We start from the raw sequence: 23,968 nt of genomic DNA on the forward strand, positions 1-23,968 counted from the left end.
TGTGACAGATATTGTCGAAAAACTAAAAATTTGAACATAAAACTTTGTATAACTCAAAAAGTAAACATTCGATCTCAAAGCCATTAAACAGCGTTCAGAGTGACGGAGAGACCTTTCATTTGCGACTAGTTTGATCAAAATCGGTTCAGCCATCTCAGAGATCTCGACCACTTTGTTGACAACACACACACAGACACACAAGGACTTGCTCAGTTAGTCGAGCTGAATCGATTGGTATATAACACTCGGCCCTCTAGGCTTCGGAAAATTTTTCTAAAGTTCGAGCGAATTCTATACCTATTTTATATATATATATATATATATATATATATATATATATATATATATATATATATATATATATATATATATATATATATATATATATATATATATATATATATATATATATATATATATATAAACCGGATAAAAACATTGAGGGCAAAAACCACACTCGGATTTTTCAATGCAAGTATCGATTCAAAACCTTAATGCAAGAAGCGGACAAAACAACTTTGAATGCTTGGAGGACAGGTAATGGGTTAGTCGATGCTTTTCACGCAGCCCACCTGGGTTCGATTCCCAACCCGCAAATAGGGTCAAGAAGTTTTTCTGGCCCGAAGTAGTGAATGGCCTTATGATTAAAACCTCTATAATCGAAAAAAGAAACTTTGAATGCAAAAACCGGACGAAAACTTAACCGGCTCTTCCAGAACAAATGTTTTTATCCGATATTTGCATTCATTTTGCTTTTTCACAGCGGCAGTCGGTAAAAACTCGGAAAATTGTTTTCTTCTTTTATATGAAGAGATAATTTTCAACTAGAGCCCAGTATTTCTTTTTTAAAGATGATTATGATGGTCCCGCCTCATACCCCTACAAAGGTGAGCTGGACGATTTATCTAAATGATAATAAATGTTGCATCACATATTTTAACTAGTTACTTTTATCATCGATCCACATATTTTCTACATCATGTATAAGGGTTATCATTTTGAATATAATGATGATGCCAATTTTCCAATATAATGTTTTACAGGTCACAACCGAACAATTGTGTTTTCATGCAATCATTTAGAAATGATTGTATTGAAAATTGTATCTCTCAAATATTGGAAGAACATATCTTGTTCCAGTCATGTTCAATTTCCAGATTGTCTCTAACTGCTTTGCGCGGGCGAATCTCAAACTTTTGTAGATAACTCATTTTTCTAACTCTCAAACAAACTAATAAAAATCCATCATCATCATCATGCAGAAAATAATAGCCTAATGCGTCTTACTTAAAAACAGAACAAAAATAAAATAAATACAATCTTCGTCATTTTACACAATTTTTTAGAATATAAATTGTACTAATTCATTCCAGATCCAGTTACAAAATGGATCTTACGTGTGCAATAAACAGTTTTTTGAACTCCCTTAATGTTGAAGATCGCTTGATTCGTCGTCCTGGCGTCGAATTGAAAAAAACTAATTCCTTTGTACAATAACGAGTTCTGTGATCTGGCTAATAAGAAGCTTGGTGTTCTCGCATCAGACGCATTTCTAGTATTGTACCTATGCAAGTTACTTCCTCTTTCAATCCGATTACATAAATATCGAGGCAGCATACCATTTAAGATTTTGAAAATGAATGCCTTTGTTAGATAATATACTCTCTGTTTCACTGAAAGCCATTGTAATGCATTCAATAGAATATTAGCGGAAGCATATCTATAACAGTTTAAAATCAATCGCAAGACCTTATTTTGCAATCGCTGTAGTCTCAATATTTGCGTGTTGTTAGCAAGGAACAGAATGGATGAGCAGAAGTCAATGTGAGGCGAGCATATTAATTTATACATGAGGATTGACTTCTTCTTTGGCACGCATTTGACCTTTTGTACCTTATACCATTCCAGAACGGTTTTCGCATAGTGACAAGAGACCAAATCACACCAAAACAAAGCTTGGGACTTTTGGCTTTTGGTTAATATTTACCATTTATCCTTTATTGATTGGATCAGTAGAAACGAAACCTTCAAATTTTCGCTAAAACTCGGAAACGGTGTTCTTTCACATCGCGGTAAAAAAAAAAACCAGACCCGGACGTTGTTTAAAGTCGTATGTGTCGTCGTCCATTACGGTTCAAAATTTTTTTCTCAAAAATTGGTGTAAAGCTCTTCAGCGAAACTTTTTCAAGTAAAACTTAGCTTGTCATTACGATTTGGCACTTTTCTCACTTTGTACGCCTTCAGTGCTTGCCTTTGCTTCACTTTTTGTACGTATTATTTTGACGTTGCGAGTCGATTCAATACAGATTGGCCTAAGGAAAAATAGTAATCACTGATGCTGTACGATATTCGAAGTACAAAGCGATAACAATTTCCGAATTGCACTAGGTATCTTAGAGCTTAAGCAGCGTGCCTTTAAACTTATATTATAAAATAAAAAAAAATCAAATCCTAGTTGACAATCCAGCCGCCATCTTATATTTGAGAATAGTTCAAAACATCACTTTTTGACATCAATAATTTGAAGTGATGTTTCGTTTGGAAGAAAACAGAAATGGTGATACGTCTAAATCCTTCAACTTTAACCGTAGAAAAGTATACTCTCGGTGGAATCATTTCACGTAAGCAAGTTCGCTCACATTTCGTTTCGATAAGATGACATCCGTCGAAAGACATGTGTCTGCCCGTATGGGAGTAAAAACGGTGGCGTCTGACTGTTATCATGAAATGAGTTTTTGCTTTTGCCCTTTTTGGTGGTAAGAAAGTCAGCATTGCTGAACGAAAATCTGAACGAAAATTATGCGCGCTGGAATCTTGATGACGTCTTTGGGGTGGAATATTGTATGATGGTTAGATACTGCTTCCTTATAAGCCTGATAAAGATCATGATGTGATGATAAGTATCAAATTAAGTTTTTGGTCGTACTGGTTTTTTTCAAGGTTAGCTAATATCTAGTCATAATATTCATTACATTGAAAGTATGGATAACCTTGAATTCGCATCAATGAAATCAATTAATAATTAGTACTTATTGATTTAAAACATGTGCATTTGTAGTTGTTGTTTCACGCGCTGGTTGTTTCAACTAAAAATTTTTTGATTCAACTAGCATATCCATTGATTTCTCTAATCATTCAGGTGAACAAAATTGTTGTTTTAGAATGCTATCAGTTGGTTCGTTTCATGTTGAAATATTTAAAAACATTTCAACAGAAACATTTCATTTTGAGATATAGATATTGAATCTCAGAGAACAGACAACCATGTAGAGATTGATACGTGTGTAAGAAATTTAACGGTTGTTTGTCAAAGTGACAACCAAGTTGCAATTCACCAACCGAAGAGCTTCTTGACAGCTCCCATTGTTCTCAACAATGTTGGCTAAATATCATAAATGCAACGAACGCCAATAATCATCGTTCGTTTCCCTTCGCCTTTGTTCGATAATCGCTCTGATATTCGGACTTGTCCGTACATTCGGGTGCGAACAAAGCCGACGCTGCTTCGTTTCTCGCATGAAGGCCTATTTGATTTTTTATCGAGACGTCACAAATGAACAAAAATTCATCCTTAATAGTTCAGTTTTAAATCGATTTTACGTTTCATGTTTGACTCATGTGTGCGTAGCAATGGCATCGTTTCCATCAACACAAAATGGCAGCATTCCACCATATGATTTACAGAATGCTATCCTTGTCCCTTAGAAAAGATGCTGCGATAAAAGAGAAAAACTTCATTTTCGAAATTGGAAAGTTCAATGGATATCCAGAGCATACAATTCAAACCATCTTCGATAAAAAATTTGGACTGTTGAAAAAACAATCACTTACAACTTTGACCTCCCCCCTTCTGAAAATTTTCAAAGAATATCGGTGGACTTCAATCGAAATATTTCACACCCATTAAAATCAAAACTAAAAAAATTTGGTTTAGATTTAGTGTTCAGCAGTATGAACTACCAATTGAAAACTTTACTAGGTTCTACAAAAGATCCTACAGAGAATTTGAAAAAGTCTTGGGTATTGCGATAAAATATACATCGGACAAACAAAAGGAACACTAGACATTCGTTTCAAGGAACATATCTCAGAAATAGCGAAAGCATCCAAAGAATTGGAAAAGGGACTACCACATCACTGCAAGTCAGAAGTAGCAGAACATGCCTTTTTTGAAGATCATGAACTCACTACTAATGACATAAAAATCTTAAGACAAATTTCCAATCCATGGAAATTAGATTCAGAAGAGGTTTAAAAAAATTCAAAAATAACTCCATCTCTTTATTAAACCGAGAACTATTCCCTTGGTCTTCTTGGCTTCTTGGCTTTTCCAGTTACTACCCATATCCAAGATAAAAACAAACATAGAAAACACTTAACTCTTCCAGTTTTCTGTTTATAAAAGGAACTTCACTATTCACTGTTCACGTTTGTATAAAAGGAACTTCACTGCAGCATTCTTTCAATAAACTTATAAAACCGATACACTGAAGAAGGATGTAAATAACATTCCGAAATACGTATCTGTATTATAACGTTTGATACACTTTCGTGAAAATAGTGACTGTGAAAATAGTGACTTTGTGAGAGTGTAATGACGTGACATAGTGTATTGAACGGTACAACAACAGTACTATTAGTAGTGAAGGACGAAAACTTCAACTGACATCGCTCGTGCAGTACGTTGTCGGTTCCAGTCTAGCACTCGTCCTTCCTGGGAACTGCATATCGAATAACAAAGAGACCACTGTTCCTTCACTCTACTGTATATACTGTAGCGGATCGTACAGAAGAGGAATAGAAGCATTACGCTTTCCTACGTTGGCTCTCCCAGCCCATCGCCGATGCCCATTTGCGCAGGCTCCCCCTCACATGTTTTGACAGTTGGTTTACACTGCATAGACTGTTAGCGCGACTTATACCACCAAGCAGCCCACGAGTTCAGCAGTGAGTTGGAGCTCCCCATCCGATGAGAAAAAACTGGAAACGTCATTCGATTTTCGCGACCAGCGGAGAAAGTCTGTAAAGTACGGTGCTGATGGGCAAATACAATATAAAATCTTTTACAAACTGGAAAATGTGTGACGATTTGCAAGAAAATCGTTACCGATTCTGTAGCTGGTCTCTCATTTGTGTGGTTTTGACAAGTAACACTGGGATAATATCCAGTTGTTTCGGCTTAGTATGCAAAGGCTGACTGCATATATGGAACATCCAGGCCAGGATTCAAGGCCTTCGAAAAGTCGAAGGACGTCCGTCTGGGAGCTGGTGGCAGATGTTTCCCTGCTGCAGCAGTAGCCTCTCGAGGGCGTAAATAGTGTGAGACTAGTGATTGGGGAATAAGATTCATGATTTTTTTTGTGCTGAAAAACTAGGAACTAGCTCTTGTCTGGTTGTGTATCAGAGGACTGTTTTTTTAGTGTGGCTACGTGACAGTTTCGATTGGTTCTAATGTTCAATTCTTTTCTTTTCTCACCTTGTAAGGTCATACGCACTTGGAATAGAATCGCGAAAGCTTGATACGAAGACGACGAGGACGAAATCGAAGCTAGAAATATCGAATCTCTTAGTGAATGTGTTCTGGAGGACTGATCTAATCGCGGAATACTGGTGCAAATATTATTACAACTACTTAACGTGCTTAAATAGAATTTACAATTAGTATCTGCTTTGAGTGTTCGAAACTAGTTGTTATCGCTTATCAATGATGAAACTAATCTAATGGCAAGTAAATTTCTGTGAGTTACTGAGGAAATCGACATAATACAAAATAATATTCTATGGCCGAGTCAAAGTTCAAGGAAACCCAGAACATGAAAGGGAGAAAAATAATGTCAACCCATGATTTGCCACAATACTCGGTCTCATGGAATTTTCTCACGGAAAAATCTGCCCCCGCCGCCCATTTCGCAGTTTACCCATGCATGTCCACCTGTCTGAGAACAGTGTAACGACAGAAGGAGAGTACCCTTTGTAACGAGAGCGAGAGAGAGAGTATTTTCATACCACCACAATTACTTCCGATAAGACAGCTTAAGAAATTACTGTGAGTTGGTGATTTGTTCGAGTGGTGAGAAAATTGTCCTCCCGAGCTCATCGATCATTCCGTAGTAGTCGTAGTAGTTATGAACGAATACATCACTGTTCAGTGTCACTGTCACTTTATTGCGAAATTGTGTGGTTGTGAGCTTGACCACAGAAAAGTATAAAACAACGATGATAGCTGCATCATGAACTTTCAAGATGCAACAAACGGAAAAAAATCGTAGAAGGCGAGAAGTGGATGTCAAATAATAAATGTATTTCGGAAAAGGCTCCCGAGTGCATGTGATTGTTTTTCACTGTTTTCAATCAGCGCTTGGTTGGATGAGTGCATGGATATGGAATGTGCTACCGAAAGCTTTTTCGTTGGTGCGGGCAAAGGAAGAACCAAATTTTGGCGCAAGTGAGGAGTGATGTTTGTAGTACTACAATGATGGCCGATAGTGAAAAATAATAAAAAATTCGGGAAAGGATGAAGTGTGGTGAGCAGGCATAATAAACTTCTACATTATTGGATTTGGAACGACTACTAGTGGATTGTGTGTATAGATGAGAAAACAAGGAAGAAAGCAAGAAGCTGTGCACCGTACTGCTGTGCGAGGGAAGTTATAAATAGTGAATACGAAATTGGAGTCTATAAATAATCTGAAGTACCGAGGAAGAATATATATATTGAAAAATTGAAGAACTACGGAGAAAGTCCGACATGAGTTAGAGCACTGGGATGCGTGATGGATTTTCCACAGGTTGAGGATAATAGTTTACATTTCGGAATACGTTAGCGGAAAAGGTTAGTAATGTTTCAATGTTGATATCGTTGTTAGTATTTCTTGTACATTTGAATTATTTATCCTTGTTCTTCCGTGTACGAGAGCCACATTCATGTGTATTAATATGTTACGTAACGACGTTGCATTGACACCACTTTATTTTAAAGTAAATGTCCGCGTTAATTTATTGACAATACACAGTTCGAAAAATTCTTGTGATTTTACATCTTAACAGATGCACATAAATGGAGCGTCATATTTCACACAAATTTATATTCAAGAACATGTAAAATTGTGCGATTTGAAAATTACATGTCTTTAAAACGAAAGGAATAAAAATCAAAAGATCGACATCAACAACGCGGCTTGAACCGAAAAACATCAGATCACAAAGCACACCAGTTAGTCGACTTAGCCACAGAAGCACAGATCTGCTTGGCTGGTAAATCGTGCATATAAATTCATACAGTCTCACTTGCTAGCCGAGTGCAAAAAAGGATGGCTTTTATCGTATCAAAGAACGTTCGCTGGCAACTCTTCACCGATTGAATCAGTGCCATCAAAGAGAGTTGGAAATCATCGCAACAACAAAAAACCCGGCATGGCTCATTTAACATAGAATCGACACCAGTGCGAGAGCGAATTTCTCTCGATGACATTTCTGAGAATCAAAGGTTAGCACGCTGCTGTGGGGATCCTCTCTGAAGCAACAAACGGTTGCTTATTATCGTTTCGCGATCCGATTCTATACAGGCAGTTGATAATTGCTATAGAATCATTTTACTATTGCCGCTTATTCTAACTATGTGCATATAATCTTTGTATAAGTTGTGTCTATGAAAATGTATGTGAATACTCCACACAAGGGTTTTGAAATATTGCAACCTAGTATGAGAATCATCAAGTCGAATCATCGATTCGATTTTCTGCGATAATTGTCAACTTGCGATTCTCTCTTGGTAAATTCCACACAGCTGCGATCATTATCAGACTGCAATTTTTTTAAGGGCCGAGAAATACTCAGAGTATGAAGTGGAGCGAAGGAATGTAGAAAAATTCTCTCGCGGTTCATGCATTGAGAGACTCGAGTTCTTGTAGCATCTTCTACCGGATTGAAAATGTTGTATACAATATAGATAGCAATATAGCAGCTTCTGTGAAATTTTCGGCAATCACCAACACTGAGTGCAAATTACACTCGGAGTCAGTATGGAATAATGTGTCATTTGAGAAGTTCAGTAGTTATGAATTGTATCGTTTGAAGAATTATGTCAGCTGTAAAATTCATAATTTCTTCCTGTGTATATTCCGTCTCTTGTAGACATAAAACCTCACTTTTTGTGCAAAACACCAAACAGCTTACATTATTAAACATGACCTAAGTTAGATGCTTATTAAAATCAATGATACATATAGTTAAATGGAGTTTGAATGTTGTAATTTTGCTTCTCATAAACGAAAAATGGTAAACTTTGGATGTAGGACTACGTATTTTTGCCTTTCTCTATAGAAAGGTAATAGACTGTCTGGAAAAACCGACTTTTGAACGGAGCTTTGGATACTCCTAGTGCTATGTAACATGGTTGAACCGACTTGAACAAACCTAGACTCCTTAGAAAGCTACTATTGGGCCATTGATTAAGTTCGAAGATCAAATGGCCGTAACTTCTGTTTCCGGAGATATAATGGAATGAGTAACGTTACCAAGAAAACGTGCTTTTTCTTTCCGTTCAATTTTCTCGTATATAGCTGAACCAATTTCAACAAAGTTTAGTTCGTTTGGAAACTACTATTGTTTCATTAAACAGGTTTAAAGGTCATATGACGGTCATTTACGGTTCCGGCCAAGTGATGTAATAGTATAAGTGACGTAAATTACTACCGCTCAATTTTTTGTATACAGATGAACCGATTTCAACAATTTTTGGCTCGTTCGAGATCATATGGCTGACATTTCAAGTTTCGGAGATATAATCGTACAAGTGACGTAATCGACAAAATGTTTCTTCTCTATACGTATATTTATTTCAGATAGTGACCTATTTTTATAGATATTATCATTCAGGCCTATTTGCGTACAAGCTTTACGTGGTCGATTGAGCTGAGTTTTTAGCTAAATTTTTTTTTGTATTGGATTTCGTTGTCACCCTTTTTCTAGGGGGAGAGGAGCTTCCATCCTGCGAGGTTTGAGGAGCAGTTTGTTCGTGGTTCGTCTCGTCATCCATTGCCGTGGTATTGTTGTTGATTTCGTTGCTAGTTGCTGTAGATGCGCCTTGTTGTACATTGTTTGCAGTTGCTGGTTGGTTAGATGGTAAGCTGTTAATTGCAGCTGGTGTACTTTGTTCTATAGGGAATACGTTGGATGATTTCGTTGAAGGGGATGCTTCACTGTTGTTGGTGACTGTCACAGGTGTACGGAGGTTGCTTGGGGTTGGTGTGAAGGAAGCACCGTTGTCCTTTGGTATAGTTGTCTCCTTGTCCGGTTTATCACATGACTTACCGTAGTGAACAGCTTTTTGACAGTATTGACATGTGGCCATCTGATTGTCATAGGTAACAAGTGATTTGCACGGGATTCTTGTATCCTGACCGAATGTCACATAAGAATGTATAGGCCTCCTCAAGCGCATGCGTAACAAACGTACGCCATTTAGAATACCGGGGAAAAAATATTTCCACTTTTCTTTTTCGATAGAGAGAATCTCTCCGTATTGGGACATAGTTTTGCGAATATAAGAATCGGTGACGCTTGAGGGAAGATCATGCACACGCACTTCTATAGCACTATCTTCCATATATACTGGAATGTTGTACTTAATGTTCTCGTGCTCCACATAGTGCACATTATTATTGTCTTTTGCAAATTGAATTGCATCCAACTCTTTATAGAACTGGATGTAAACAACATTATTTGTCTTGTTGCATTGAAGTAAATGCACACGTTTAATGTCAAGATGCATTTGCTCCTTAAGCAAACCTTCAAGTTCTCGTATCGAAGGTCGAATTTTGCACTGCCTGAAGTCAACAACAATTGTATTCTTTCATGTCGGCGGTAGCTTTTGTTCGTTTGGTTCACTCAATTTCGAGGTCGTTCTATTGTTCACTACACAATACTGTACTTGGTTTCTTTCGTCCCGAACGTAAGCGGTTTTGTTTTATCGACTGACTTGGTTGAGATGTGAAAGCGAACTGATAGTGACCTATGATCACGTTCAAACATATAATTGTAGCACGCTTGGTTCGAAAAATGCTTCCGAATATGTGACATAAGCGCTGAAGCATGTGTTTGTGAACTACTCGAATCAATCTGAATAAATTGCTGTACAACATGAGCCCATATTAGTGTCAGAAACTATCCTAATAAAACAACAGAAATATTTTTATGTTGAAACTGTGTCGATGAAAGAGGAAGGCACTATTACACCACTAGGTGGATTAAGAATGAGTTGGGTTTTCTATATTGGGGTGCCAATTACAACTAGCTAATTCCTCACCGGGGAAATTGTTTTACAAATTAAACTACACTGCATATGAAAACGCATGAAAAGAAAGTACAATTGACTAGAAGAAACCAAGCATGCTTCGCTGTACTCGGTCACTTCGGCTTTAACTTTACAGTCATACATCTACGGAAACAAATTCAACAGAAACATTGATCACGGGTTTATTTTTTTAATTACTATTACATGTCAATTTTCCAATCTGTTATCCCCGTTAGATACTGTTATTCATATTTAAAACTAGCTCAAGATGGCTCTTCGTCTTAAGGGGGTGGTAGGGCGAAAACGATGAAAAAATCACCATTTTAGCGATTTTTTTTACAGAATTCTCGGACAACAAAATAAATTCAAATATTTTGCATGATAAAAAGCATCATTCTAAAAACATTTTGTAATTTTATCGAAGAAAAATATTGAGAAATAAGTCGGTGAAGAGGTATTTTTGAAGACGCTTCCTGAAAATCATGATTTGCGGTGTCCACTGTATCTCTGCGCAGACTAGTCAGAACTGAACAAATGAACGCAGCATAGTTAGAGTAGAAGTTTTTGTAGAACCCAACATTACTGTTTTTTAAAATTTTGATGATTGTTCAAAGTGAAAACTACGATTTTTCACGAAAAAATCCGCCATTTCGTAACTGTAAAACCTCCCCAAAGTAACAAACAACGAAAAAGAAATCGTTGGGGCCTGATTTTTATATGTAGAAAGTAGATTTTTATATGTAGAAAGTGCAAAATTTAAAAAAATTGGTGCAGTATGTTTTGAATGACGAGAAAAACGCGTTTAAAGGTTTATGTCTATAAAATCAATGGAAACAAATTATTACTCCTGAGAGCCCGTAGGACCTAACACTTTAAAAAAATCATATTTTTTCTTTTATAATTTATTATAATGAAACATTTCAAGAATGTTTTGTCAAATTTTGAAGTCAATCGAAGTAGAAATCTTGGGCCTGTGCGCCGAGCTCTTATCTCTTCGCAGAATGAGATAGCCGTAGATAAAGGTCCATAATTTCCAGAGTTTCGTTCCAATAGGCTTGAAAATTTCACAGAATATTCTTAAAATGATTTTCTATAAGAAAATATAAAGAAAATAATAAATGATTTTTCAAAAGTGTTAGACCCTACCCGCCCCTTAACAAAGACTAAAACAGAAATCGTTGAATTGAGAAATGTTTCTTATAATCCGGATCCAATAAAATTCGACTTTGTCTAAATTATTGGTGCTAAGCGACAGTTCTTTTCACCAGTGACGTTCCAAATCTCACTATAAACATAAAAATGTGTGCTGCCATTATAATCCTTCATTCACAACCACCTGTCTAACCTTCCTGAAAACCTTTTTTAATCCATCTAGTGGTGCAATGAAGGCTTTCTCATAATACTCTATTTTCAAAAATATCACTAGAAGATTCTGCCAAGAAATTTTGTTTAACTTGAGTAAAATAAGAGACTTTCTTTGGGTATAAACTAACATAACCTTTTCAATTTGTAAACAGCCAAGTCAATAAATCTTTTTTTTTTGTTTTGCATCGTCGCACTAAAGGACGGTTTGAAATTTTAAACACACTTTAGCCTATAGTCCCGGAAGCGGTAGTCGGACCCGGTTGAAATTTAACCGCAACCTATGAGACTATAGGACTTTTCATTTGAGCGTAGGTTTGTAAAAATCGATCAAATCATCTCTGAGGAAATTGAGAAAGTTTAGTTTTAGACTTTTTGAACACTATTTTCCAGTACTTCCGGACGTTGCTCAGCTAGATTTTTTTTTATTTAAAAGATATTTTTATTCAGGCTTATTTGCATACAAGTTTTACGTGACCGATTAGGCCGATGCTCAGCTCCATGAACTGTGTCGAATGGTATAGAACTCTTAGTCTTCCGGACCAATTTTCACTAGTCAATTTTTTAAGTGATATCATAAATTTTCTATATGAGAAGGGCAAATTCTATAAGGGAGAGTGTTCGGTTACCGACACCCTTTTCTTTTTAGCTCATAACTTCTAACTTAGTGCACATTATGCAAACATCTATACATCAATGGAAAGCTAAAGTCCCTGGCTAACAACTGATTAAGAAACTAAGTTGATTCATTTTATTGAAAAAAAAAAATTGTTATCAATTTAGTAATGCGATAAATTTTGGCCATTTTAAAAAAGGTGTTCGGTGGCACCCCAAGAAATTTCGCTAAAAATGGCAAAATATAAGTAAAGACTGCAGCTATTCACAGAAAAACAAAATTTATTTTTTGTGGAAGCGTTTTTGACAAAAGTCTTCATTGTCTGATTTTGACTTCGCCTTGGCTCTCTTGGTCGAATATTTGGATAATGGCGCCTTTGGTATTAATTTGGCCGGTCTTCAACATTTTTTCTTAGCCGGAGCATCTGCTATATGAGCAGCTAGATGTTTGTCTCGACAGCAGCCTACATATGACTGACAATTTTTCACGATTTGTCGAAAAAAATGGGGTGGTGGTAACCGAAATTGGTAGACATTTTGAAAATTACAAAAAAAATCTTTGGTTGCGAAAATTTTGATAGCATCCGGTATTACATCACGAAATAGATCTATTTCACCTCATAAATATTCAATTCACTCACCTTTGCGATTGATTTCATGAAAAAACTTTTGTGTTGATATTCACGTAATTAAAAGTTATTTTGAACGCAGCAAAAAGTACAAGTGACTGTTTGCTTCGCAATTCGGCACAAAAAGTACGTGCTGCTATTACACACACATGACATTTGTCGGATTGACGCTATCTGCTTTCTGTCAAAAGTTACGGTGGGGTGCCGACAACCGAACACCTTCCCCTACTTTTATGGAATAGAATCGTTATCATGATTTTGTGATAATACTAACAAGTGGGTTCAAATTGAATAAAAGACAATATCAAGGATAGTAAACACTATAAATGGTTCCATCTGTTAATGACGGTTTATGTATATTAACTTTACTTGCAATTGTTTTGGTGTAATTCTTTATGTTTTCTAAAATTTTTCGTGATAGAATGGAGAGATGGTGGCTTTGGATATAATGTACGATAGTAAAATAACTCATTTCGTTGCGCTTTAATTTCTTATCATTTTCATATACAAATTTTCAATTTCGATTTACCGATACAGATTTACAGATTCCTGGAAAATATAGATTTGAATGTGGCAAGCTATACGAATTTGAACAAAGCACGTTGCGTCGTTCAAAAGGCGGTGGTGTTTTCTTCTTCCGTACCAGCACGTATCGATGAGTACCGGTTTTGCATCTTAATTTTGTATGACGGTTTGAAAGTTTTGACACTGATCGTCATATAATTACAGAACCGGAAGTCGAATCTGAATGAAATTGCACAATATCTTTCAAGATAATAGGAGCTTTAATTTGAATCATGAATAGTGAAAATCGGTTTGACCATTGCTGACAAATCGATATTAGTTCCATTTTTGATAATAATGAAGCTTTTCTTCACTACTATCGGTGCTTTCGGAAGCGGAAACCGAGGACTAGTAGTTCTCAAGTAGGTTTATATATCCACTAACAAGATCTGCCAACGAAATGAATTTAAAATTTAGTTTTATACAAATTTTCCCCTCGTTTCGCCGAAAAAATACTCATGAAATTGACAATTTTCCACTTATTACGCTGTAATACCGGAACCGGAAGTCTGATCTGGATAGACTTTTCGGGGACTTTTTAAATAATTTCAAGACCTTTTATTTGCATCTTAGTTTGCGAAAATTGGTTGAGAAATTTCCGAAATTGGTCCGATATAGATGAAATACGATAATCGTTAGAAATCGTTAGAATCAGAATATGTGAAAATTGGTTAGGCCATCGCTGAGAAAATCGAGTGACATTATTGGCCACATACACGCTGACATACATACACACACATATAAACACACAGCCATTTTGTGATCTCGACGAACTGAGATGAATGACACTCGCCCCTCCGGGCCTCCGTAGAAAAGGTTTTCACAGTGATTGCGTAGCCTTCCTATATGAGAAAGGTAACGTTTTCATTAACATTTTCCTATCTTCCGCAAGGAGTGGTGTCTGATGTTGAAACAGTAAGGCCCCGAATTATACTTGCTCCATTGCACTATGACGTGGCGCTTAAAATTCAATTAAATTTGTTCTTTGCCGAGTTAGACAACATGTTCTTTCCAACCAACGGGTTTCGTGCATTCGTACGTGTTCTGGTAGCTTGACCGGTGTGTCCGATTCAACTGGCATATAGCGCTGTATATAATTCTTAGGCAGAGTCTCATTAGAGATCATCGAATACATCTGCTGCAGCTCTTAGAGGAAATAGGACCCCCCCCCCCCTCCCGACATAATAATAATATGTGGCTTGCATACAAACATATTTCCATCATACCTTGGCCACAGTCGTGTTCAAATTGTGGTTTGATCGCATCTTGTGTAAAACACCCTCGGTCGGTTAGATGGAGCTAGGAGTGGTTTGTTCGATTTTGTCATGTCACCTAGATTTACCAGATATCCCAACCAGTACAGATTTAGAACAAATCATCCTTCCTCCGTAGATCGTACCCTCGTCCTCGGGTGTAAAAGGCAAAGGCCAATACTTTGACCACATCAACCCTGTTCTTGTTTGCCTCGAAGCACATAGGAATGAATGTGTGTCGACACAGGGTAAAAATCATTTAAAGCTTGAGATAAAAAACTAATTTATTTCGGAAACATGATAACGAAATTCAAATGAAGGTCATTTCTTGTACTTCAAAGAAATAATAGCAATAAAATAATTTCGATGTGGTTTCAATGCAATCGAGAACTTGGCTTCGAATACCATTCTTCCACTCTTCTTCAACGTTTGTTTGCCATTTGCCCAATATACCTCAATTGGGCGAAATTGTGGGCATTTAGATGGATTGATGTTGTTTCCGAAGAAAACAACTCCGTTGCCTCGATGCCACCGACGCACTTCTCAACTGTGGTGTGCTTGTCGAATCAGACCAAAATTATACCGGTCCATTGAGAGCTTCAATATACGGAAAAACTTTGTCACAAAATTTGTTTTTTTTGTCATTAGCTGCAAACGCCTTGTCAGATCATAAGGTTTCTCGATAATTTATCGACCAAAATATTTTATGCTATGCTTACTGTGATACTGGTGATTGTGAATGTGAATGTGCCGTACATGGAAACATTTGAGAATACAACACAAGAGTTTGTGAAAGTGACCACGTTGGAGTTTTGAAATAGATGTCAACACTAAATTTCTGTTGGAGCTGTTAGTAGAATATTCTCACTAGTAGTACTGTTGTTGTACCGTTGAATTCCACTATGTCACGTCATTACACTCTCACAAAGTCACTATTTTTCCGAAAGTGTATCAAACGTTATAATACAGATACGTATTTCGGAATGTTATTTACATCCTTCTTCAGTGTATCGGTTTTATAAGTTTGAGTAATAAATTACAATGTCAACAATTTCGGTTCGCGGTGTAACAACAAAAAAAAAAATGAAGTGTTGTATACAAGATATGACTAAGACACTAAAAATTAGGCAATTTCTAGGTTCACTTAATAAAAACACAGTTTTGATGATGGCGGATGCAGTTAACTAAACACTAAATTCTTGTCACACAGCGCATAGATTGTTTGCGAACAAAAAATTGCCGATTAGATTCTTTCATATCAATTATTATTCTACCTTTTTCAGAAATTCTGTATGACAGACGTATTTTCAGTTCTATTATCTACTGGATTTAGTTGACCGTTAAGGAATCATTTGTTTCCTCGATACCGTGATATTTGTTTGTAGGTAAAATTGTAGAACTACTTGTCTTTTGGACGGGAATTAGGGTACGTACAAACTTATAAATTAAAAAAAAACGGTGAATCGACTCAATAGAAGATTGCATATATTTTAGTCGAATTCTACTTATAATACCATGTGAAATTAGATCTAATGATTTTGTATAGGTGAGTCTGTGCAACTGATTTATATTGAACCTAGGAGGTTGCTTTAAGATAACTTTAACATTTTTATTCTGTATCTTTTCAAGCGATTTATTCTTGGTAGTCTGAATTCTTTCTTTGTAATCCTTGAAAGCAAGATTTTTTTCAATCATTAGACAAAAATATTCTGCTTTATCAGATCATGTCAATTGGGTTACATGATTATGGTTTAGTTTAATAATAATAGCTATGTGCTTATGCTGAAAGACAGTTTATTGTGTTTTACCACATTTAATGAAAAAGAAGTATCTAGGTATCTTTATCTTCATAACACAACTTTGAACTGAATCTATTTGCATGTCACCGTTTCGTTCGTAAATGGAGATTCCAGTATGCACACATCGACAAACCAATCCATTTCAAGCGTACAATATTGAAGTAATGCTTTCGAACCAAGTTAAATTGGCCTGCTACTATCCGGAACATCAACAGCTAATTGGCATTCAATATACTCAAGCGAACATGGTGTGTAGCAGACGGAAAGCGGCAACCACACACCGCACACAGTGCAAAGTGCATATCCAGTGAACGGATGGATGTAACTCAGTTTTGTCATCTACTCACTAGACACCCACTCACCTATTTCGTTCGTGGAAATTGTGACAGAGCATATATTCATTGATTCCGTTTTGTGCGAAGGTTCATACTGTGCACAACGGAGCGATACTTTTTCACGCATGACGTGAATACTTTCTACACCGATCGAAGCAGAACGACTACTGAATGAAATGTGAGGTGCGCAGCAAGAATAGGTACCGTCGAGAGAAGTCAAAAGAATAACATCATAATGGCATGCTGTGATTGGTTCGTGGAAACATAATTCGATTCTAAAGATAGAAACAATTAGCGCACACTAGAAAAGTAAGTGTTAGTAGACATAACATTTCGATATCATTCCAAGATAATCAAAGTAATAATCGTTTGTGCCGCTTCAGACATAGAAGGCTTTATAGGAAAGCAGGGCCAAGACCGCAGCGGATACATCACGAAATACTCCGAAGTTTCACTAACGAAGACATTAAAATCCATGACAAAATACCGATACGATATAGACGCAGGAACCAATGATAGACTGGTGACCGGGTGAAGAACATTTCCTGCACAAGTGTCAAAATTTTCTGGTGAGCTTGCAATGGAAGATACTGGTATCGCTCGTCGCAACTTGATTGCCGCAAAGGAATCTGTCGCTTGGGTTACAAACTATACTATTATCTCGATAGAAAGGAACCTATCATTTCACTGACGACTTCCGGGTTTCTTCAGTGTTATTAGTGGTTATTTGAGCACCATAGCTTAATACGTCTGGTATGGAAAGTGGGCAACCTGCAAACCCCCACCCTCGGCCAGAGCAGCCCATAAAGGGAAAAAAATTACCTATCATTATTCATTTTGAATTCTGTACTCTCCAAGATTTTGTCATAGCAGAAAACGAAAAGATAGAATTTTTTTCCGCCTGGTTTTGAAATGTACACTTTATTTGCAATGGTACGCCTATAGTTTCTCTTCATAGTGATTGTTTATAGATGGCTAATTTGACAACGACAGTTCACGCACGGTACCACCCGTGATCCCATTTCAACCAGAATATTAGTTGATTTTCTGAATTCGATTGGTTAAAATTTGGTACAACTAATCGATTGTTGTTTTAACTAAACTGTCATTTTTGTTTTTCAATTAGCAGAAACGATGGTTGAAACAACTAATTTAACCGTTTGAAAAAAAAATGCTGTCAATTAGTGAGGACACATACCTTTCAATTTCAACAAATATTTTAGTTGAAATAACTGGTGTTGTTATTGAAACAAAATTCTGTTAGTTGATAATAAATCGGTTTTATTTGTTTTAGACATTGCAAATAGTTGAATCAATTCGAACAATGTTATTGTTTTGCGAAAATTTTAGTCAATTTATATGAGCTTGGGTGCATGAACCGCTGGGAATTGGAATTTTGCGACGGCAATTCAAACGCGCCATTCAATCGCAGCGCGTTGTGTGTGTTTGAAACCCTTCGCTCCTGTTACTTTCATATATTAAATTCATGTCAAAAAGCGTTTTATTGCTAGTGCATGAACATCATCATCGGTATCAAACTGATGGAAGTAAAACAGTCTGCTGGAAGTAAATCAATGATCGAATTTGAAGCATAAAATTTTTTCGCATACCTGAAAGATTACGAGATGATCATTCATTAACCATTTTCTAATTTGTCACCAAATCTTTTTCATCTTAAACAAGGTTAACTTTATCACAACACCGCTGTTAGATAAACACTTGTTATCATAAATTTCACAAATCGAATGAAACAGAATTTCATCAAACGCTTTAACCATCGATGTTGTTTTCATTGACACTTTGAAGCGACGCGAACAGATTTCAACTAAAAATGTTGTTGATTTTGCATTGCGATTATTGTTTTGCTTTCAACTGTCTCCGGCATTTGACAGCATTCAAAACAACATATTTTTCAACTACTTGAATATAAGCAAATCAAAAACCATATTGGTTGAATCAAAAAGAAATTAGTTAAATCAACTATCGCAAAAATCAAAAATTGCGATATCGCAATTTTATGATCGAAGGGTTCTCCGTGCGTGTTTCAGAGCTCCAATGTTTTTTAAACCATTTCGGGCTCCTCGAGATGCTCCTAAATTTGTGAATAATATGCGTAGCTCAAAATCGTATTCATTTGAATTAGATTTTTGGCAACGGCCGATGACAACACATTATGGAATCATGTGGGCCGCGTGTTCTGATTCACATTGTCAATGTATCGCATGTGTGGCATGTCAGCCAGTGTGGCCGGTTAAATTGAAGCTATACAGGTATGCTAACACCAAGCTCACAGTTTCCATTCGCTAGTTGGTACAACCTTTTTTTTTTCTAAAGACGATGGTTGTGTTCTTGTTTTTGTTGTACTACTGGGACCGCTGAATGGTCTTTACCATTCTATCCACCTCTTGAAAAGGCGTTGGCTTTGATCTAGTTACATCCGGCCGTCTGTCAGGGGTTGCGTGTTTCATGTCCGGGGTAAAGTGGAAATGAAATCGATATTGTTGAATGAGCGGAATACGGAATGTTGTGCTGGCGCTTCCCGTTATCGTCGTTCAAATATCCCCGTTTGTTAACTAAATAAATACTGTGGGAAGATAAACAAACGGATGGTTGAACTATACTAGAAATTAAATACTAGGTGATTTCATTTATTCTAGAAACGAAACGAAAAACTGTTCAATAGTAGAAATGATTGGAACTGAAGTCAATGTCAGATTGCTAATTAACAATGGGAGAAACACAATTACTAAAATCTAGTGATATCTATAGAATTTAGTCGATGTAACTCGTCGGTCAATAAGTCCTCTGTGTGGCAGGCAGATGGTATCACTAATTAAAAATTGCTCTAGAGTTCGTCAACATTTGATGACATTCCGTTCATTATTGGGTTAGTTATTAAGCATTTAGTGACGCTTTTGGAAGAATAGAAGCAACGGTGCGGGGGAGTGTGGAGGGCCAAAAAAATACATATATGCAAGCAAAAATATGGCTTGTTATGCATTATCCGGGATCTGTCATAAGAAAATCAACCATTATCAACTGGTTCTAATCCAGCAAATACCTGTGTGTGTATGTGTATGTGTAAAATAATGTCACTCAATTTGCTCAGAGATAGCTAAAAGATATTATGGTCCCACAGTCTGCTATTGAATTAAATCTTTATCCGACTTTCGGTTCCGAAATTATAAGGTGATATGTACAAATTTATAAGAAAATCCGCACTCAAATTTCTCGGAAATTTCTTAACCGATTTCACTAACTAAGATGCAAATAAAAGGTCTTAAAACTATTTTAAATGTCCCCGAAAAGCCTATCCAAATCCGACTTCCGGTTCGAACGAGGTTGAAACGAGGTGCAATTTTTTATAAAACTAACTGTTAAGGTGACCTTGGTATTACATTCCTTTAGTGGAATTTGACCTTCTGTTTCAAGACTTCGCAGCCGATTCAAAGTATACAGGCGGGTGCTACGATCCTACTGACACTAAGAATCCTTCCAGGCCGGGGCTCGAACATACGAGAACTGGTTTGTAAGACCTTATGCATTGAACCGCAAAACCGCCGAAACTGATTTGTTTAGTTAGTATATCTACTAAGCGACAATTAGCAACAATTGCTTAGCAACGGCTTTCACAAATCTTGATTCTAACTAATTGTCTTAAAAGATACTGTGCAATTTCATCCAGATCCGGCTTTCGGTTCACAAATTATAGAGCAAAAATTTTCAAATTGTCATACAAAATGGTGATGTAAACCCGGCACGTGCTGCTACAGAAGAAAGAGAACCAGAACTTATAACGTTTTCAAAACACAATCGAATTCATCGGCTGTGATTAGGAATGTTGCAATATCGTTCGATTAATCGATTAATCGAATTATAGCTCAGATAATTGAGTAATATTTAATCGATTAGTTTGAAACTAGTACTCGATTACTAAACTTATCGAATAATATGAATATTTCAAAAACAATAATCGAATAATTAATCGAGTAAACGATTAGTAACTCGGATAATCGATAAGCTCGAAAAATATCTTGATTATAGCAAAATCGAGTAATTCGAAAAATCCGACATCCCTAGCTGTGATTACAAATGATTATATTGATAATAGTGACAAAAATAAAAATTCAATCACAAAGCATGTTTCATTATGCTGCTTGAAAAGTAATTACTAAACAGAAAAACCTGTTTTAATCCACCTAGCGGTGTAATGATGCCTTTTTCATATTACTTATATTTTCATAAATATCACCAGAAGATTTTGTCCCTCCCGTGGTTGATGGGCTTGACGGTATTGCATACATCATCAGATACGATTAATTATTGTTACAATTTAATATAAATATGTGTTATAACTTTTAGTTTAATTATTGAGCTTATTGAGTGAGGCATGATTTGAATAAGATGTTGATTGCAATACGCTCCAACATCCGGGGTTGGAGAGGCCGGTAGGGCTTAACTGAGCTCTTTTTTATGTTTCATTTTCATACTACCGGCCCTTATTACCAGTGTGAAGTGGAAATTAAGTGAAATGAACGTACCCCAGTCAGGTTTCACACGATAACGGAATAGTTGAATGGTGAATTAAGTTCATCTTTGACGTTTATTCTGTGAGGTTGTGTTGTGCTCGTGTGGGATCTGATGGATGAGGTGATATGTGAGTGAAGTGTAAGTGAAGTGGAATGCAAGAACGGTAATAAAGGCCACCGTTTCAGCTCAGGACCAACGATCGACCAATAGAAGAGATAGAAATTGGGTGACGGCATCTCCATTCATCTCAAATTCATTAGTCATTTCATATATGAAAACCATTAGTTAGAGCAAGATCTGTTGTGTTTGTTCGATAGATTGACTTCGAGAGTAAAATGAAATTAGAAGTATTTCGCGTCGCTATAACAGCAATATCGTACATATTCTGAACTACTTTTATGCGGTATTGCTTATCAGAGATGAAGCAAAGATTTGGTATTTGATTTCATCACAATTCATTTATTGAAAGTCGAGTAATCGGTAGAATAATATGGTGACTCTATTAATGAAATGACTATTGGCACAATGAATTTAGTTAAAATCTATTAGAATAGAAATAGTAAATCAATGTTACAATGTTTGCGTGTGAAATACATATTTGTATATATGTATATGTATGTACACATGTGTGTGTATGTATGTATGTGTGTGTATGTCAGTATGCCTTGTTGCCTGTATATATTTATACATGTATGTATGGATGCGTTGTATCCCTGGGCTTTGGATGATGAGCTACAGGTCGCGTACCCCCGGTTGGTGGATGGGGGAGGGAGTCAATTTACACTTCGCGTATTGACAAAGTCGGACCATACCGAGATCGATCGTTCGCTTATAAATGCAAAAGATGAAAATTATTATGTTGTCTGGATCGATCACGGAGTGGACAGGACTAATAATGCTTGAAATTGACAATAGGTCATTAGGTGGTTTCGAGCATTCTTATGCCTGGAATTGGTCACCAATTTGAATTATTTTGATCCAGTTGGGATGAATATTAATATATCATATACGTCCTGAGCTTGGTGAATTTAATTCTAAAAGGAGTACTATTGTCATCAGGAATAGGAGTAAATTGATATCTTATGAACCGTTTAGGAACTTTCAAACCTTTCCGATCCGGCTCGGTATCGGTAATGTTTACAAATTGCAATGACGGCGAAACTGATTAATCAGGTGTGAATACACTCTCAAATCGGGGAAGGTTTGAATGTACTTAGATTTCTCCAACTTGGACACAGATGTCACCTTTTAACTAAGAGTGTGAGATGTGTGTTGCTGGAAGAGAACGGTTCACGTGGACCATTTCATCCAATCACACCTAGTATTTCTTCACGAAATACATGTAGTTCTTGTTTCCTGGATGCGTGCTCAACACTTGAAGGCCCAAAACTTAGTTTAGACCTAAACTACTCTAAAGCAGCCAAAATGATTGGAAGAGAGAAAGTCAATAATAAAAACTGTGACAGTATAAATAAAAGCTAGTGCAGTGTGCCTAAGTGCATATATCGTTAAATAAAGAATTAAAAAAGTTCACAGAATTTTAAGCAATCCTTCCATTGTTTACATATTGTGGCTTTCCTGGGCAATCTAGTGTTAAATGCGCATCCTTACGTTATATAATTTAACAAGCTTACTAACACCTGATTTTATTTTATTTTGTTTTATTTTATGTTCTCAACAAAACCGAGCCTGCTAAAACAAAGGATTATCATCGAAGATTTGAGACCAAGAAACAGACCCTAGACTGTTCTCAAGACGAAGCAAAATAGGTATTTAATAAAATTACCTAGCTTTTGGTAAGTAAAATGCCTTAAGATTTTTAATATCACTTTTATTATTATTAATATTATTATTATTATTATTATTATTATTGTATTTATTATTATTATCAATCTTATTATTATTCCTTTATTCTTGATAATCTACTAGCTTGTGATATTAACAGGTGTCTCCGTTATAGTAAAAAGCAATGCAATGGGGCAAAAGGAAACGTATCGTAACATCGACAAAGATAGAAACAATTAGAATAGATTAGATTGGATAGTGTAAGTAGACCAAACATATCTACATTGATTAGGGAACTTCAAAGTAATAATCGTAAGTACCGCTTCAGACATAAAAGACTATATAGGAAAGCAGGGCCAAGACCGAAGCGGATACAGTGCGAAATTTTGCAAAGCTTCATCGACGAGAACATTTAAGACTCAGAAGCAGCTGGTAGGATGACAAAACACCAATACGATACAGACGCACGACTCAATGATTGACTGGTGAAGCACACACTTCCTGCTCAAGTGACAAATTCTCTGGCGAACTTGCAATAGAAGATATTCATATCTTTCGTTGCAAATTGATAGCCGTAAAGGAATCTGTCGCTTGGGTTACATGCTGGAGGATTTCCTCCTTCGTTACTAGTGTTCATTTGGGCACCATAGCCTAGTTCGTCTGGTATGGAAAGTGTGGATCGTTGTAACCACCCCCCTCGGCCAGAGCAGCCCATAAAGGGGAAAAAAAATAAATAAATATCACCAGAAGATTTTGTGAAGATTTTTTTTCAATCTTGAATAAAATAAGAAACTTTCTTTGG

The 23,968-nt window shown here is 36.4% G+C and overlaps 2 protein-coding genes across 17 annotated transcripts in view; one reads left to right on the forward strand and one right to left on the reverse strand.

The window, feature by feature from the left end:
- The window catches only part of LOC131438198 (uncharacterized), a 97,093-nt gene that overhangs the window by 60,748 nt on the left and 12,377 nt on the right, over positions 1–23,968 (reverse strand). The window lies entirely within an intron of this gene.
- The window catches only part of LOC131438189 (whirlin), a 282,897-nt gene that overhangs the window by 34,415 nt on the left and 224,514 nt on the right, over positions 1–23,968 (forward strand). For 11 of the 16 annotated variants that reach the window (XR_009230891.1, XM_058608027.1, XM_058608039.1 and 8 more), the window contains exon 2: positions 5,485–6,832. The exons of 1 other annotated variant lie outside the window; for it this stretch is intronic. The gene's annotated coding sequence lies outside the window, so the exon portion shown is untranslated. 4 more of the 16 variants (XM_058608029.1, XM_058608031.1, XM_058608028.1 and 1 more) reach the window with 4 other exon arrangements.

The sequence above is a fragment of the Malaya genurostris genome, chromosome 3 (genome assembly GCF_030247185.1).
Source record: "Malaya genurostris strain Urasoe2022 chromosome 3, Malgen_1.1, whole genome shotgun sequence".
In the NCBI taxonomy this organism is placed as follows: Eukaryota; Metazoa; Arthropoda; class Insecta; order Diptera; family Culicidae; genus Malaya; species Malaya genurostris.